Below are 14971 nucleotides of genomic sequence, written 5' to 3'. Positions count from 1 at the left end.
CTTTTATTAGAATGAACTGAACGAATTATATCATGCTTCTACGAGGTGAAATCGTTCATAACGAACGATGAATCCATTGAGTTAGTTGTGGATAGTTGTATTGCTTTCATTGGAATGAACCGAGGTATGGTATGGTATTCGAGGGAGGCGACCGAGTTAATTTGCGCCATTAGGGAAGGGTTGGGAATTAAGGGTGGAGAGAAACCCGGCGTCAGCATTAGAATACTCTTAACGAAAGGCGATCACGCTTTATCGTCCCTTTCGGCGGACAGAATATTGCGCTTTCATTGTGTCCTCCACACAAAATTTAAGTAGGGATTAAGGCAGTCTCTGCCATCACTGGGATATAAACCGCGATCCACTCGGTGGGAAGCCAGACACACCAAACTGATTCCCTGGAATGAACCAAATGCATCGAAATATGCTTCTCTTGAGAAATCGAGAAAAATGAACGAAATCGTTCGTAATGAACGATGAATCCAATTCCAGTTGAGATATTTGTAGTTTTATGTCAATAGAGAACCGATTGATTCAGTTGCTAGACATTGTTATTCATCACCGCTGGAAAAAAATCCTAAATTGGTTAGACGCAGATCTCCACTCAATTCTCCGTCAAGCTACATCAGTGTATTTCCGCTTTTCATCCATTTGCAGATTTGGATATTTTAAGAACCTTGAATATTAAATCACCAGAAGACTAGAGGTTTATCTTTGTTTACCCTCTTCGGATAGCGAGTCGCGTGTTGGAAACGGAGGTAGTTGCCGAAAGAAATAAATTTTTATCGCCGTTAGCTGATTCTGACTTATTTTGATATATATTTGACAATGATTGAAATTAAATATAGTCATTTCCTTGAACGTTCATCTTTGATGAATTCAAGAATCACGTGGATCCAGTGAGCACACATGCGTCATCGATTCGTGGATGATTTGGCTCAATCCAAAGAATCGTGAGCTTATATTAATTAGTTAATTAAGACGGGGAGGCAAAATTGTCCACTAAGCTGCTAAGAGGATGGAATGGATCAACCAGCTAGTACGTTTGCTGCACATGTGGACTTAGAGAAGAGGCCTTTGACAACGTTGATTGGAATAAAATGCTTACAATATTGAAATTAATTACAAAATCTTTACCATGGCAGTATAATTATCAACAGCTTGTACGTAAACCAAGTAGCAGCGATAAAATCAGCACCCAGCTATGAAGAAGAAAGAATTATGGCAGAAGCGAGAAAAGGTTTAAACGCTTACAATGAGAAAGTCATTCACGAAATAAAGGAAAAGGCCTCGGGAGTGAATTTTCATGGAGAAACAATAAGCATTATTTCATCTACCGATGATATAGCTTTCACAGCAGAGACAGAGAAGGATTTAAAAAATATTTAGGTTATATGAGTAGGGAAATGGGTAGACATTAATTTAAAATAAGTATTAATAAAACTAAACCATTGGTATGCAGCAGAAGAGAAGATAAGTCAAGGCTAATATTAAAATAGAGAACACAAACTGGAAGAGATGATTGAATTCTGACATTTGGGGAGCACAATAACAAGCGATGGATGAAGAAAGAGATTATAAGCAGAAAAGCTGACACGAACAGAGCGTTCCGCTAAAAGAAATATGTAATTACAGCAGGTAGTTTAAGCTTAAAAGTGCGGACTCAATTTATCAGAAATTAAATTAGGAGTTTGCTTCTTTGCGAAAGTGAGGACAGCAGCGGAGAAATGAAGAGTGGAGACTTTTGAAATGTGGTGATATAGAAGAATACTGAGGATCAATAGGCCGTCTGAGTAAGCAATGATGACGCCTTAACATCACTAAAATAGAAGAGGAGCCTTATAGAAACCTTTACGAAGATGGAACAGCTTTTTCGGCCATATCTTGAGACATGATGGCCCGATAAAAGACAATCGTCGTGGCACAAGTAGTTGAATGGAAAGTAAGACCACGAATTAAATATACGGAGCAGGTAAAGAAGATGTGAAAGAGTAAAAATACGTGGGTATGAGAAGACTAGCTGATAGGAGAATTGAGAGGAGAGGAGAGCTGTGTCATTCCAATCTTAGGATTGTTGACAAGTGGTGATGACGATGAACGATCTGAAGAGACGAATCATAGTTGTGAATCAAATCACGTGAATCGATTCCTCAAAAATGAGCCAAAATTCCCACCTCTACGAGAGATCCACTACCAGCGCTGTGTGTGTGTGTGTTCGTTCGCTGGTCTTCCCCCCTCCCATTCCGCTCCCTCCTCCCCCTCGCCTCCTCCCCAATGCCCCTCCACGCGGACTGCCCCTTCCACCTCACCTTACCCTCTCCTCCACGCCGTCTCCCGCCACCCCTCCCCCCGAACTCCTCACTTCCCCATCTCTATTTCACGGACCTCTCGTCCATTGAGTCTCCTCCGGCTTACCAATCTCCTCACTCACTGCTTCTTGAGCGCCGGCAGACGCTTGCAGTTGCGTGTGGAGGAAAGAGTGGCAGACATCTTTGGCTTACGACCGCCTCTCCTTCATCGACTTCCCCGGCACAAGAGGACGAACAACCCTAAGCGCGGCTCTCAGGGATCCTCCAACAACTTCAGCGTTCCGTACGACCAGAATTCCGCAAAAAAAGCGGCGTGAGCCGCATGAGCGGCAATTTTTTTTTACTGGAGACTCCGAGCCTCCAATGCAGACTGATCGCTTAACGAAATTTTTACCAGCACGAAACTCTCGAACTCCAAAGAATGAAAACTACAAGTGATTTTTTTCCATTTGGCGAAGCGACAAACGAAATTTCGCCAAATTTGTGAGAGAAATATTCAGTGAAATCCGCAAGCAGCGTGTGTGTACAAAAGTTGGGGAGACTTATTATTCGATTCGTTTCACTGTGATGGTGTAGTCTCTTGCAGTCAGTATAAAAGTCGGCAGCATCTCAAGACGTCGGTGGATTGACTGTTGCTTGTTTTCGCCCAAACGGACGAGGTGGACCCACGGAAGATAAGGTCCGGCACAGACTCGACCGTTGAAGTCTCTTCTTTTTGGCGGTCGAAACTCCGGCTGATTTCTGCCTGCATAAGAAGACTTGACCGCATATTTAAAAAAAAACACTACTTTGTGGTTCGGAGCATGCTTAGTTTTTCGACAAGGACAACTCTGAACATTCCTCTGCGACGAGAAAAACCTAATTGATCAAGTTATTCAGCTTCATCTTTCACCAAGAGATTGATTGCCAGGACTTCTTTCAACACTGTGGGTGGCAGAATAAACAGGAGGAGGTAGGTGAAGTCATCTTCTATACACCAAATATGTTCTTCTATGTGATGCTGAACGCTATTGTTTCCTCTAAAGTAGCCATAATGAAAGCCAGTGGTCATACTATGCTGATGGACTTTGATTACTGGTTAATTACTACCACGATTCAGGGCAACAAAATCGTACTTCTCTTCAAAATTTTAAAGTTGTCCTCTTTATTGACTACGAATTAGGTGCTCCATTATGTTCTGAGAAAAATAGGAAAGGAATGATGTATCGCTGTATTTTTACCTGACGCAGAATGAAAATTAAGCAAAAACTCACGCATAATTAAGGATAGCCATATCAAATATCCAAAAATATAAAGACCAAGCAGGCGCACTGATCTTGATATGCATAGTAAATTGCTATGATAAAAAAACAAGCGAAAATTAGAAGAGACTGCATTTATCCGATACCATCTCAAATCACTCAAAAAGCATGCATATGGTCAACCAGTTCACACAAAATATATCAACCCTTAAAAATTATTACCAAGCAATTCTGAAGATACTTGGGTATAAATTGAAATAGTATTTCAGCAAACAGCTTCTTTCCACCGGTAAATAGACTATAAAATTACCTTGAGCATAAATTAAGCGCATACACCCGAAAAGCGCTACGTGAAATTATATTGATAAACCAAGGTTTGATAAAATATCTTAGGGCATTAATTGAATTCCCAGGCCCATCTTAACCACTCAGTGTGGCTCGCGATGGGAAACTCAAAGACCACCATGGAAAAAGAATTCCCCCGCCACGACGTGCGATGATTTTGCGGTTCGGGCCGACCAATCATCGAAAAAGCAAGAGAAATGTCTATATAATATAAGGCATTTTACAAAAAACCTTAGCGGCGCATCTTCCTTTATTTACCACGTCCCGCGTTTTGGCCAGGTAGTCGCCTAAACTCGCCGCTTATTTTTTTCGGGCACGAGCCGGATTTAGGAACCGCGACGGATTGTAGTCAGCCGCGCGTGGCAGAGGTGCACATTTGCGGTGATTATTTATTGTTTCCCTCTGTGGGATGGCCCACTTGCCAATTACTCCGGAAAGAGCCGGAGGACGTCCATGCGAAGAAAGGGAGTTGCGAGGAGATTTCAACGGCCGAGGAGACCTCAACGACTGGAAAACCCCCTCGTGAATTCCCTGCACCAGACGCATCACGCCCTAAACATCGCGTCCACAATTAAACGAAAATATAAGAATCAGTGAACATTGACTATAAAATGAAAAGTCTTTCCTTCTCATAAATATCCTTTCTTATGATAATATACTTTATTATATTAATTACGGAAATTTTTCCTATCCCTATCAGGCGATATGCTGAAACAATAACGGCTAGGGAACCTTAATATGAGTAAGAAACAGAACGGAATTTCAGCAACGAGATACTTAAAAAAATATTGGATTCATAAGCAAAGATTGAGAAAAGACAACCTTGATGCATTAAAAATTGTACTGCTTCTTTATTTCGACTAAAGGATGACAATGAAGGCTAGAAAATATTTTAGAAACTAATTTTTAAAAAATCATGACTCTGTTTAAACTTCAACTACCTAACTTACAAATTTTCCACTAAAATACCGTAAAATATAAAAATAGCCCGTTCTGTTAACAAAAAAGGAAGCATATTTATTCGTCAATTTGTTTTTTTAGAACCCTTTGTCACCTGGTAAGAAATAGACTCAACGATTTTATGAGAGTAGAAAAAAAATCAAAATTCTTCCAAACATATAAATTAATTTGCCAATTAGTCTTTGCTAAAGTGAAAACCCCCAAAGAAAGGAAACGCATTAATATAGACACGAAAAACTACGGTAACCACGCAGAATGACGCGATACTCATCGTGTTGGAGGGAATACATAACACGATATCCCAGCTTCCTCGAATTCTCAGTCAATAGATTTTGCCCAAGATGTTTCAAGGTCGAATGAATAATAGCTACTATGCCGTTGAAATTCTTGCCTTCCAACGGGATGATGCCAACCTAACTGTTTTTGCGCCATTTAATTGGACCTAGAGAGCACAAGGCCACTCCATTACGCGAATTTTATCCCGCTAAAAATTTAAAAGGATGAAAAACATCACAAGCACGCGCAGTTCTTTGACACTATCAATTTCCGTCACGTTGCCCCAAAACCAGCGTCTGAATTTAAAGAACGATCCAAAGTTACAGCGGCAATTTCGATAATTACCGCAAGCAGTCTGTCAGAATACCATAATATGCATAAAAATTGACGCCATGGTTTGAACTTCAACAATGGTTTCTATTTATGCCATTACTGTGGTCATTAATAATTTTCTTCCATCGCAACACTTAATGTTTGAGACAATGATTCAAACTTGACGGCGAAGAACGTTTTTAAGACACTGTCAGAGATAGCTAACGTTTCCAGAAATCAATGTATTCCATATTGCTGTAGTTAAATATAGCATGCTAAGCTAAATGCCGGCCTCGTTGGCTGCGGGGTAAGGTCTACGACTGCCTAACAAGAAGTAGCGGGTTCGAGTCCCGCCTGGGTAGGTTCGAGTCCCGCTCCTTAGGTAATTGTTGCACGTGAACATGTACTTGCTAAAGTCTGAATAAACCGCGATCTAAAAGGCCAATTTGCTGTTTCCGGTGGCATGGGAACAAATAAATAATGACGTAATGATGAGTTTGTAACGTTTATCGCATATTTATGAGATGCACAAACATAAGATACTTTATATCGCTTCCATTTCATTAAAGAATAAATATCAAATTCCTCAGACTTACTCCAGCAAATGAAAAAACCTGGTTTAAAGCTGAATAGGGTAAGGAAACTCTGCTTTTCAACGTCATTTTTTTTTCATTCATATTACCAAAATCGGGATATGTTAAATAATAAGATAAAGATGGGTATTAACTAATAATATTGATGTCATTTTCCCACGGCTAAACATTTACAAGTATTCTATTTTCCCACTTCATATAAACTTTTCCCACGTCACTTATAGAATTCATTTAAAATTTTCCCACTTATTCTCATTTCCCACCATATTCATTCGGTAAGGGGGCCTCGACATTAAATATTTTGATCTTTCAGTGATAAACTCAATTTGTTGCAGTCAAAATTCCATAGTTTCGTAGTTATAGCGCTAAAACTATTTATATATAAAGTATATTATATATATTTTATTTATATAAATATATAAAAACTATTAGTGACAGCGATTTTAATTAAACGAGGAAGAAAATCGCTGAATCGCACACCAAGTAAGATTGCGGAAACTAAGTGGATGCATACATTTTCCGCTTTCCTTTCAAAAAAATGCTGACTATAAATGAATTTTCTAATTATGCAATGAGGTTTTAATTAAATATAAGCGGAAATAAGAAAAATATGAACCTACCTCTGAACTAGAAGACATTACTCTAAATTCAAGGCTTATGGGAAATACTACTTTTTAGCTTCACTCAAAATTTATTCACCTATTACATTTCAGAAGAATCAGCATTAGACATGCTACCACCGTATCTCCAATGAATGTCATTAAGTTGAAAAAGAACGCGAAGGATGAACAAATATTAGCAAATAAAATTACGGTTTTATCCTTTCCCGCGAGAAATTTCGTACCAATTCGGATGAAACTTTCCTAGATCCTCGCAACAATTCTCATTCGTGGACTATTTATTGGTTTCACGAGCAGGCGAAAGTTAAGTGATCTAGCGACATCGACGGTTTTCTACTAGCTTCTACTTTCACACTTGGGTCACAAAGTACGGTAATTAAGAGTTTAAACTGGATTACACAACAAAGAAATGACCGTTCCTTGATTTAATTAATCATCAACACACTATAATTGATTGTTATGATTTCTCCAAATCATACTTAAAATTTTAGGATAATTTCATACCTACATCGAATCGACATTCCGAATCTGCAAGTACTATGGTCAGAGCAGCGGTCAGCCGACAACAGATTTCTAATCACTAGTTACTAGATTGATTTTCCCCGTCCTACGGTTTTATTAAAAACTCGCTCCAGCCGAGAATCAAAAGTTTCGGTTGATTTACTACAGAGAAAAATGAAATATATTACTGATACTCACTGGCCTTGGAAGAACATAGTATGCCAGTATTGCGTAGGAGAAATGTATATCATAAGGTTTTGTTTCCGGTCCAATGTCGAGCATCTGATTCTCAAAGTGGCGAGAGAGATTTCTTCACGGTCATATCGGTGATCGGATTGCGGTCCACGCGGACAACTACGAGGCGGATACCAGTCAAAACTACTTTTATCGTGAATCTATGTAATTACAACTCACTTTGTGAACCTTTGAGGGATATACGCTAATGATGAGGCCAGGTACCTCTCCTATTATCTTACATTCCCACAAATTACACCAAACACGGTCTAACGAAGCAAAAATGATTAATTGATTACATCAACATTTATTTGAGATATTTCTAAGATCAACGATAAAATACAAGATAATTTGCAAAAAAAAACTAGAAAATTTTTAGCATAAAAATGAAACCTAATTTTATTTGAATTTTGGACTAGAGTAAGAATTTAATGAAAAAATAATATTTAACCTTTTCAATCGATGCCGTACATGGCTCTTTCTCAAATCATGCAGAGCAATCACGCCTTTGGCTTTCACTTGTACACATTTCATCCAAAGGAAGAGTCAACTTCAAGCCAAAATGCGTCGGTGATGTCCCCATCGTCTACACGTTAATAATTAGGATAGTTTTGAGGAAAAATTCAACTAACATGAAGAATTAGCTACAGCAATACGTAGCCATCGATAAGCTGCTCATTACAAAACAGTCACCACGACCTTACTTGCAATTCCAATAGCTACATCACCGCGTACTTTCTTCTATGAATACATTTATATCACTCAAAATTGTCATATAAACTTGCAAATAACCATGATTTTCGCGGTGCCAATGTATATTCTACTCATAATCATGGCCATTCGAACGAAACACCGCCGTATAATGGCAAACGAAGACAATATTAACAATATAGTCGGGTACATAATACCTAGTCATTCCATTCTCCACTAATTTACTATTTTGGAGCTCAGGGCACCTGCTCGTTGGTGAGGCTGACATGGCCATTTTATTTCGAGGACCCCGAGGGGAGAATCGAGAAGAAAGACCGTAACAACACAATGCGCGCGTGACCCGAATTAAAACGACGCTACATTTATTTATTTTTTTCGCAGTTTCAAAGAGCGGGTCTTAAGGGAGGGTGAGGGGTGGGGAAGGGGGGGGGGGACAGAAAACTGAACCCCTTTTGAAATAATAATGTGGAGTGTCGCGACCAAAAATGACCCGTCTCGCGGATGGGAAAAAAGGTCATCAACCTTTCTTATCCATCCCGCAAAGGAGCATCCCGCTCTTTTGGTTGACGAACCACACCACCACTGCGGCCGCCGCCGCCGCCGATCCCACCTGGTGCCCCAAGGTGGCGAGGAAGACTCTTACGCGGCGGGCGAGCCAACGGTTTTTATTCTGTTTGGCCAAGTGACGGGCGGAATTTCCAAAGTCTGCGCTCCGGGCCCGCCCGACACCGGCGGCAAAAGCGAGTGAGGGAAGATGACACACGAAGCAGCGGCGCAGACGACGGGGCGACGCGAGCCGGATATTATTTTCTCTCCCTCTCTTTATACGTCTCTCTCTTTTGAAGCGGATCGCCACCCACCCGGGCGGATAAAAAAAAATATTCAATTGGCGCAGCCGCACGGAAAGTGAAAACGGACGAATATTTGAACGCGTGGATGAATGAGGGAAAGAAGAAAAAAATACGCGAGCGCGCGGGCGTGCCCGTGTTTTCTTTCGCCGCCAGTGATTAGGCGGTTTTCTCCTCCTTCCGACGAGTTCCCACACCCGAGGCGTGACAATGAGGAAAAAAGCGATCCCCACAAAATCCACACGTAATGGACCCACAATTTCGAGGTTTCCCGTGGGAATCCCAGAACGCACGTCTTAACAAGCATGGAAAATAAAAATTTCCCCTCAAAACTCACTAAAATTGGTTTAAATTTTTGGGAAAGGAAATCTAAGCGTTTAAAAAAAACCATTGCAAGGGGTGGTCATAGTATGAAAGCCTTTAGCACGGCAATATACTCGGTCCTAAAAAATCTAGTCATAACTTTTTACAATGTTTTTACGTTTTTTATGTAGAATAAATCTATTTTTACGTCATTGGGAGATAAATATGCAGTAATGTTTATTCTAATAAATTGAAGTATTCGCGGACACTTGATTTTTAAAACACTTCTTTTATAGGTTTTTTTCGCGTATTTTTGTACCATTCCCACTGATGTTTCCGTCGCGAACTGGAGGCTTTATTAGATTCTACGGTTAAGTAATTGAATTTGTTTTTCTCGGGTTTCCCTCCGGGTGAGAGCGTCCATTGTTTCCAACGTTTCGAGGTCCGACACGATCCTCCATCAGGAAATTTTGACTAGGCATCATTTCCGTTTCACGAGGGACGTGTTGGACCTCGAACCGTTGGAGACAATGGACGCCCTCAACCAAATGGAAACCCCAGAAAGTCATATTTAGTCTATTCGTCGAGAAAGCACCAGATTTTCCTTCGGTTATGTGATTTTTGTGGTGGATCTGTAAGGGTTTACATTTTGAAATATTTCGTTTTCTCTGGTATCGATTAAAATTATTCCGATATTTTCGATTTCCATTGCCTCCCTGACCAGTAGCTGAACATGCTGCTGAAGGTCGCCAATTCGACATGGACAGTTTATTTAATAAAAAATGGTCCGCGAAAACTACAACCGATTAGAATATGCATTATTAAGTTCGGAAAAATAACAAATTTTGCTTTCCAATATGCTGCAGAAAGCAAAGTTTGTTTTTTTTTCCTCACTTTAAATGGATTTCTGCAAGGTTAAAGCCTCAAAAATCCAGTGCATATGCATTATTCAAATATTTATGTCCCAGAGACGGGAAATAGATAAACACTCCATTTTAGAGAAACATTAAAGCATCAACAAAGTTAATGATTATATTTTTATGTGTATTTTGCTAGATTAACAAATTGCCCCCACACCTTGCAAATATTCATTTAAAACATAAACACTTGGTTTCCCGAAAATTAAAACCGCTGTATTTCTTTCAGTTATTCCCGAATATTTCAAACAAATGAATTTCTCAGCCTCTCATTAATTTTACCATTCCACCTAGGCGCACAGTATTGCGTTGGATCCTACTTCAGTTTATTTACTTTATCCTGGTCCCTAGACTTATGCTCTTCGAGCAGAGTAGCGGCCTCTTAGCTATAAACGCTGCCTTAGCTTGGGCTATTCGACACTTCATGCATGTTATGGTTCTATCGTCCAAGGTAATGTTACTCCCAAGTTATGAACCTGATGTATTCTGTAAATAAACGTCTCCAATTCCCCAGTCACTTCATGAAGCTCCGAAGATTAGATAGAGTATTTGACAGTCGGAATGCCACTTCAGCAACAGTCAATTTGGCCTGGTGGAGAATACGCCGAGTCTTCGCTGATTTCACACCCCGGAAATCAAATTTATTACTGTTAATTAATTAACGCTCATCAAATAAAACCGAATCTGAATGTTTTTTTGCACAGTTGAATGGATACCAGTCAATATACATCATTTCAGCGCACTATATTTATTACTGCAGCCTATAAATTTCAAATTCCCTGTTTTTACTGCTATTAGAAGAAAGTAACTGACATTCAACGGCTTTTAGATTGAATGCGGTAACGCAGATACGCTAAATTTACATTGTTCAATAAAAGACTGACTCCCCTTCAGATTTTAAGATATTTCCCTCCAAATATCTAGGGCCTATAAATTGCCATTGGGATCAGCAGATGCGAAATAGAGCAAATCTAAAATATTTTACAATAATAGGTGATGATGCTTTTTTTGTTTTGATTACTAGTATGCGTGATAACATCAATTCCATCATAATTATTCCACTATTTTCATCGATCATAAATTTTGCCTTTGGGATATCTCATCATGGCCTTATTTAAATAAAAGTCATTAATATCTCCTCCAAGTACAGCTCAAGGTTTTACCCTTGCAGTGTAATGAAAGGTAAAAATCCATAGTAGTACTTCCACACTTAAGTTTCTTCGCCAGTATTCCGGAGATTATTGCCTGCTACTTGAATCTCAAGTAGTTCTTTTATTTAGGCCATTTTTTTACTTAATTAAATATTACGTTAAAACTATACGTGGAAGTTCTATTGAAGATAGCTTTATACACAATTTCAATATAACACTCACTGATCAGAGTAATAATTAAATTTTCGGTAAAAGATAATGAAAATCAGTCATTACTCTACATTTTCAGAATATCAAAAATTAGTTAACGTGGCTTTTAATGAACTAAAAATGATTATTTTCCACCATTTAAGAGTTAATACTAAAAAATTTCATCAAATACGACTGGCAATACGTCACACCTGAGTTGGAATGCGTGTCTACAATTTCTAACTGAAACACAGAAACAGAATAATACGTTATATGATGACGCTTAGACATGCATATTTTAGTCATGTCAGCCGAAAATATCTGAATAATATGAGCGATATTTGAAAAACCTAAATCGGCAAGGCCCCGCTCCAAAGAGTTCCAAAGAGCAAGATTAGAGCAATCCAAATTTTCCTGTTGCCTCCAAGTCACGCATCGCATGGAGCATAAACAGGTGAGCTTCAAGATCACTTATCACAGGAAAAAAATATTCACTAGAAGAGTAATCGGTCAAGATTCTCCCGATTTCGTGTCAAGGCAATGAACCAAATTTTACATTGTTAAAATAGAGTGATATCAAAGGTTCCTAGTTCAATTCCAGGTCAATACAAACGATTTTATCAGAATTATTAGCACTTTTGCGCTTTTAATACAGAAAAATATTTTCCGTGGGCTTCCTCAAAAGTTATGGAAAGCATATATTTTGACAAGAGTAAATAGGTCACATTCATGCATGGATTCATTAATTCAAATAGTTCACATTCCTCCACACAACTGTAAATAGTTCAAATTATAGATAAATATTTTAATGGGTCACCCGTGGTTAAAACTGACGGAATGCCATCTGCTCAATATAAAACTATGCATCTGCTCTAAGTAATGTCAGTGGCAGGTTATCCCACCCATGGAAGGGGTGGGGTGTGAGCGAATCCTTTGCGTACCCAATGCCCCTTGGGTAACCATAAATCCCTTCGAATCTCCTCTCATTGGATCGAGAAGTTAAGGATTGAGTGTGGCCTTAGTGAAAAAGATCTCACGGAAGTACTCATTTGTATCTCCCACCGCATAATCCCGCAAAGCATTCGGATGATGCACTCAGAAAAACACATTACGGCCGCGCCATATAAAGGTCGACCGCCCTTCGGCCCTTGGGAGAACGTGAAGGCGTTGGGATGGGAAGGAGACGCGAAAGGAATTGGAAGAGACGAGATGAGGAGAACGGCAGCGCCGGGAGATGGAGGAGGATGGAGAAAGGGAAGGAGCCGGGAGAAAGAGTGAGCGCATCATTCATTTATTTAATTGTTCACCAACAGCCGATATGGCGTTTGAATTGAATATAAAACTATATAATCTGCTGCTTTAACATATTTAAACTATGTAGTAAAATATATAAAGAAGAAAAAATTAAGACTCGGGAGAATACGGCTTTTCAAAACTGCCTCTAGAATATTCTGAAGGACAATGAGAGATCAAGGGAAGGGTAGGTAGACGAAATGGTGTTGAACAAGGTAGGAAGTCTAAAACAAAAAGTGATCTCTGTGAGAAAAAAAGATATAATATAGATTGGTGTAGTGGGTAGCTGTTACGATAGAAGCGGGTGGGAATGTGAAGTGGCAATAATGGGAGTATTTTCGAGGATCGGAACTAACCAATAAAGGTAGTGTAAATGAAAGAAATATCATAAATATTCCCACAGGTGGATAGTGAGGCCAATCAAAGACAAACATTATTTAAGAGCGAGAAGAATTACGGAGGTTAGAAACGCGGTGTCGAACGACTGAAATATAAAACCGATGAGATAACATTGATAACGCGCAAAAATCAGAACGTGATAATGAGGATGAATTTCTGAAATGGAGGCGGTCCCGACTGAAAAGCGTCAGCGCATTCATCTCTCGCAGCAAAAACGAGCTTCCGGCTTCCTTTTTACCGAAATGCCATCCTCAAAACATGTACCAGTGCCAATTAAATACGCCAAATTACACTCAAGGGTGGATGGTGATATTTTGTAGTACCGAATGACAAGGAGCATTATCGCGGACAAACTATTGTATGTTCACGGATTTTAATCGACCAAGTTTGTACTATGACTCATCCACTTTTTATCAAACTATGCACTGCCTTGTCAATGAAGTAGCTTGTTGGAAACAGAGTTGGTTGGTAAAAATCTGATAACCATTCAAACTTTGTCCCCTATTATGTTGACAAATCCCCGCATTATTAGGACAAGAATTAACTATGACCATGTTAGCTTCAAGAGGAGTATTTTTACTTTTTTCTTGTATAATAATAAACAATAAAGCCAAATTTCGTATCAATAAATTACAAGTTTTTTTCGTTTTCCTCCAAATGCAAGAAAAGTCGGTTTCTTATTTGTGTTATGCATCAAAGTGTAAATTTACCTTATGACGTGTTCGTCGCAAAAATATCAACTGTCAAACTGAAGCTTGTGAAACCATTGCAGCCAAAAGGTAATACTAGACAAATATGAGCAAATGCAAGGTATTTTAAGAGGTGTTCCCGGGCGGAAGGTAGAGGAGGAAGGTTCACTTGAATCAAAATCTCCCCTCTCCAAAATTTGGGGGCAAAAATGAAAATTTGAACAGCTTTTTGAAAATATCACAAAAAGAAGCCCAAAAGAAGTAAAAATTCACAAATCAAATGCTCACTCAAAAAGGCCATAGAAACAAACGCCTGAGACAGTTCATTAAGTACTCAACGAAACTTGTCAAAGCATGTGTCAGCTGCTCCTCTATGAAATGCAGGAACGATAACTACCACCCGTTATAAAGAGCAACAAGGAGAGACGCAATGAGTTCCCGGGGCAAAAAAATTCCCACTGCTCGTATTTTAGATTTACGTCACTCACTCACCCACTTAGTGATTCGACCGGTAGGTTGGTTTGCAAGCGTGAGGGTAGAATTCACCTCAAACTAAGCCGTGGGCGTGTGGAATGCACACATTCAGGGTGTTCGGCTTCCCTCCCTCTTTCACGCCTTATTTTTCAAACAAAGCAACAGGAACCACCAGAAATCTCCAACTATCTTCTATATTATTTCTACTGCATAGATACCTTTTTCTCAACTTATACGCAACAAAACTACTAATGAGGTACCAAAATGCACAGACTTTATCAGAGAACATGCGACGGCATATGATACTCCTAAATATTGCTATTGTTTCCTAAAATTGGTTATTAAATAATTAAAAAAAAATCCGGTAAAATTCCTCAATATCAAACAATATCTCGTATTCTTTAAATAACTTTTATCATAATGCGGCTGATTCCACATTCAAGTCTCCTGCTGATACGTAAGTATGAGTCATCATGTGCGTTTAACATAGGATAGTGTAATTACTTCCAATGTTGTGTTTAAAGAGGTCCTCTGACCTCAATTTGTAAATGAACATTCCAATTAAATTTGTACATAAGACCCTGCCTTTTTTCTACATTTTAAAATTAG

At 39.1% G+C, this 14971-nt stretch overlaps 1 protein-coding gene across 1 annotated transcript in view; it reads left to right on the top strand.

The window, feature by feature from the left end:
- The first annotated feature begins 2425 nt into the window (after nucleotides 1-2425).
- Nucleotides 2426-14971, top strand: part of LOC124157283 (mucin-1) — a 131517-nt gene continuing 118971 nt past the window's right edge. The window contains exon 1 of the mRNA XM_046531878.1: nucleotides 2426-3258. The gene's annotated coding sequence lies outside the window, so the exon portion shown is untranslated. The remainder of the gene's footprint in view (nucleotides 3259-14971) is intronic.

The sequence above is a fragment of the Ischnura elegans genome, chromosome 4 (assembly GCF_921293095.1).
Source record: "Ischnura elegans chromosome 4, ioIscEleg1.1, whole genome shotgun sequence".
Classification (NCBI taxonomy): Eukaryota; Metazoa; Arthropoda; class Insecta; order Odonata; family Coenagrionidae; genus Ischnura; species Ischnura elegans.
This window is presented reverse-complemented; position numbering and strand designations above follow the sequence as displayed.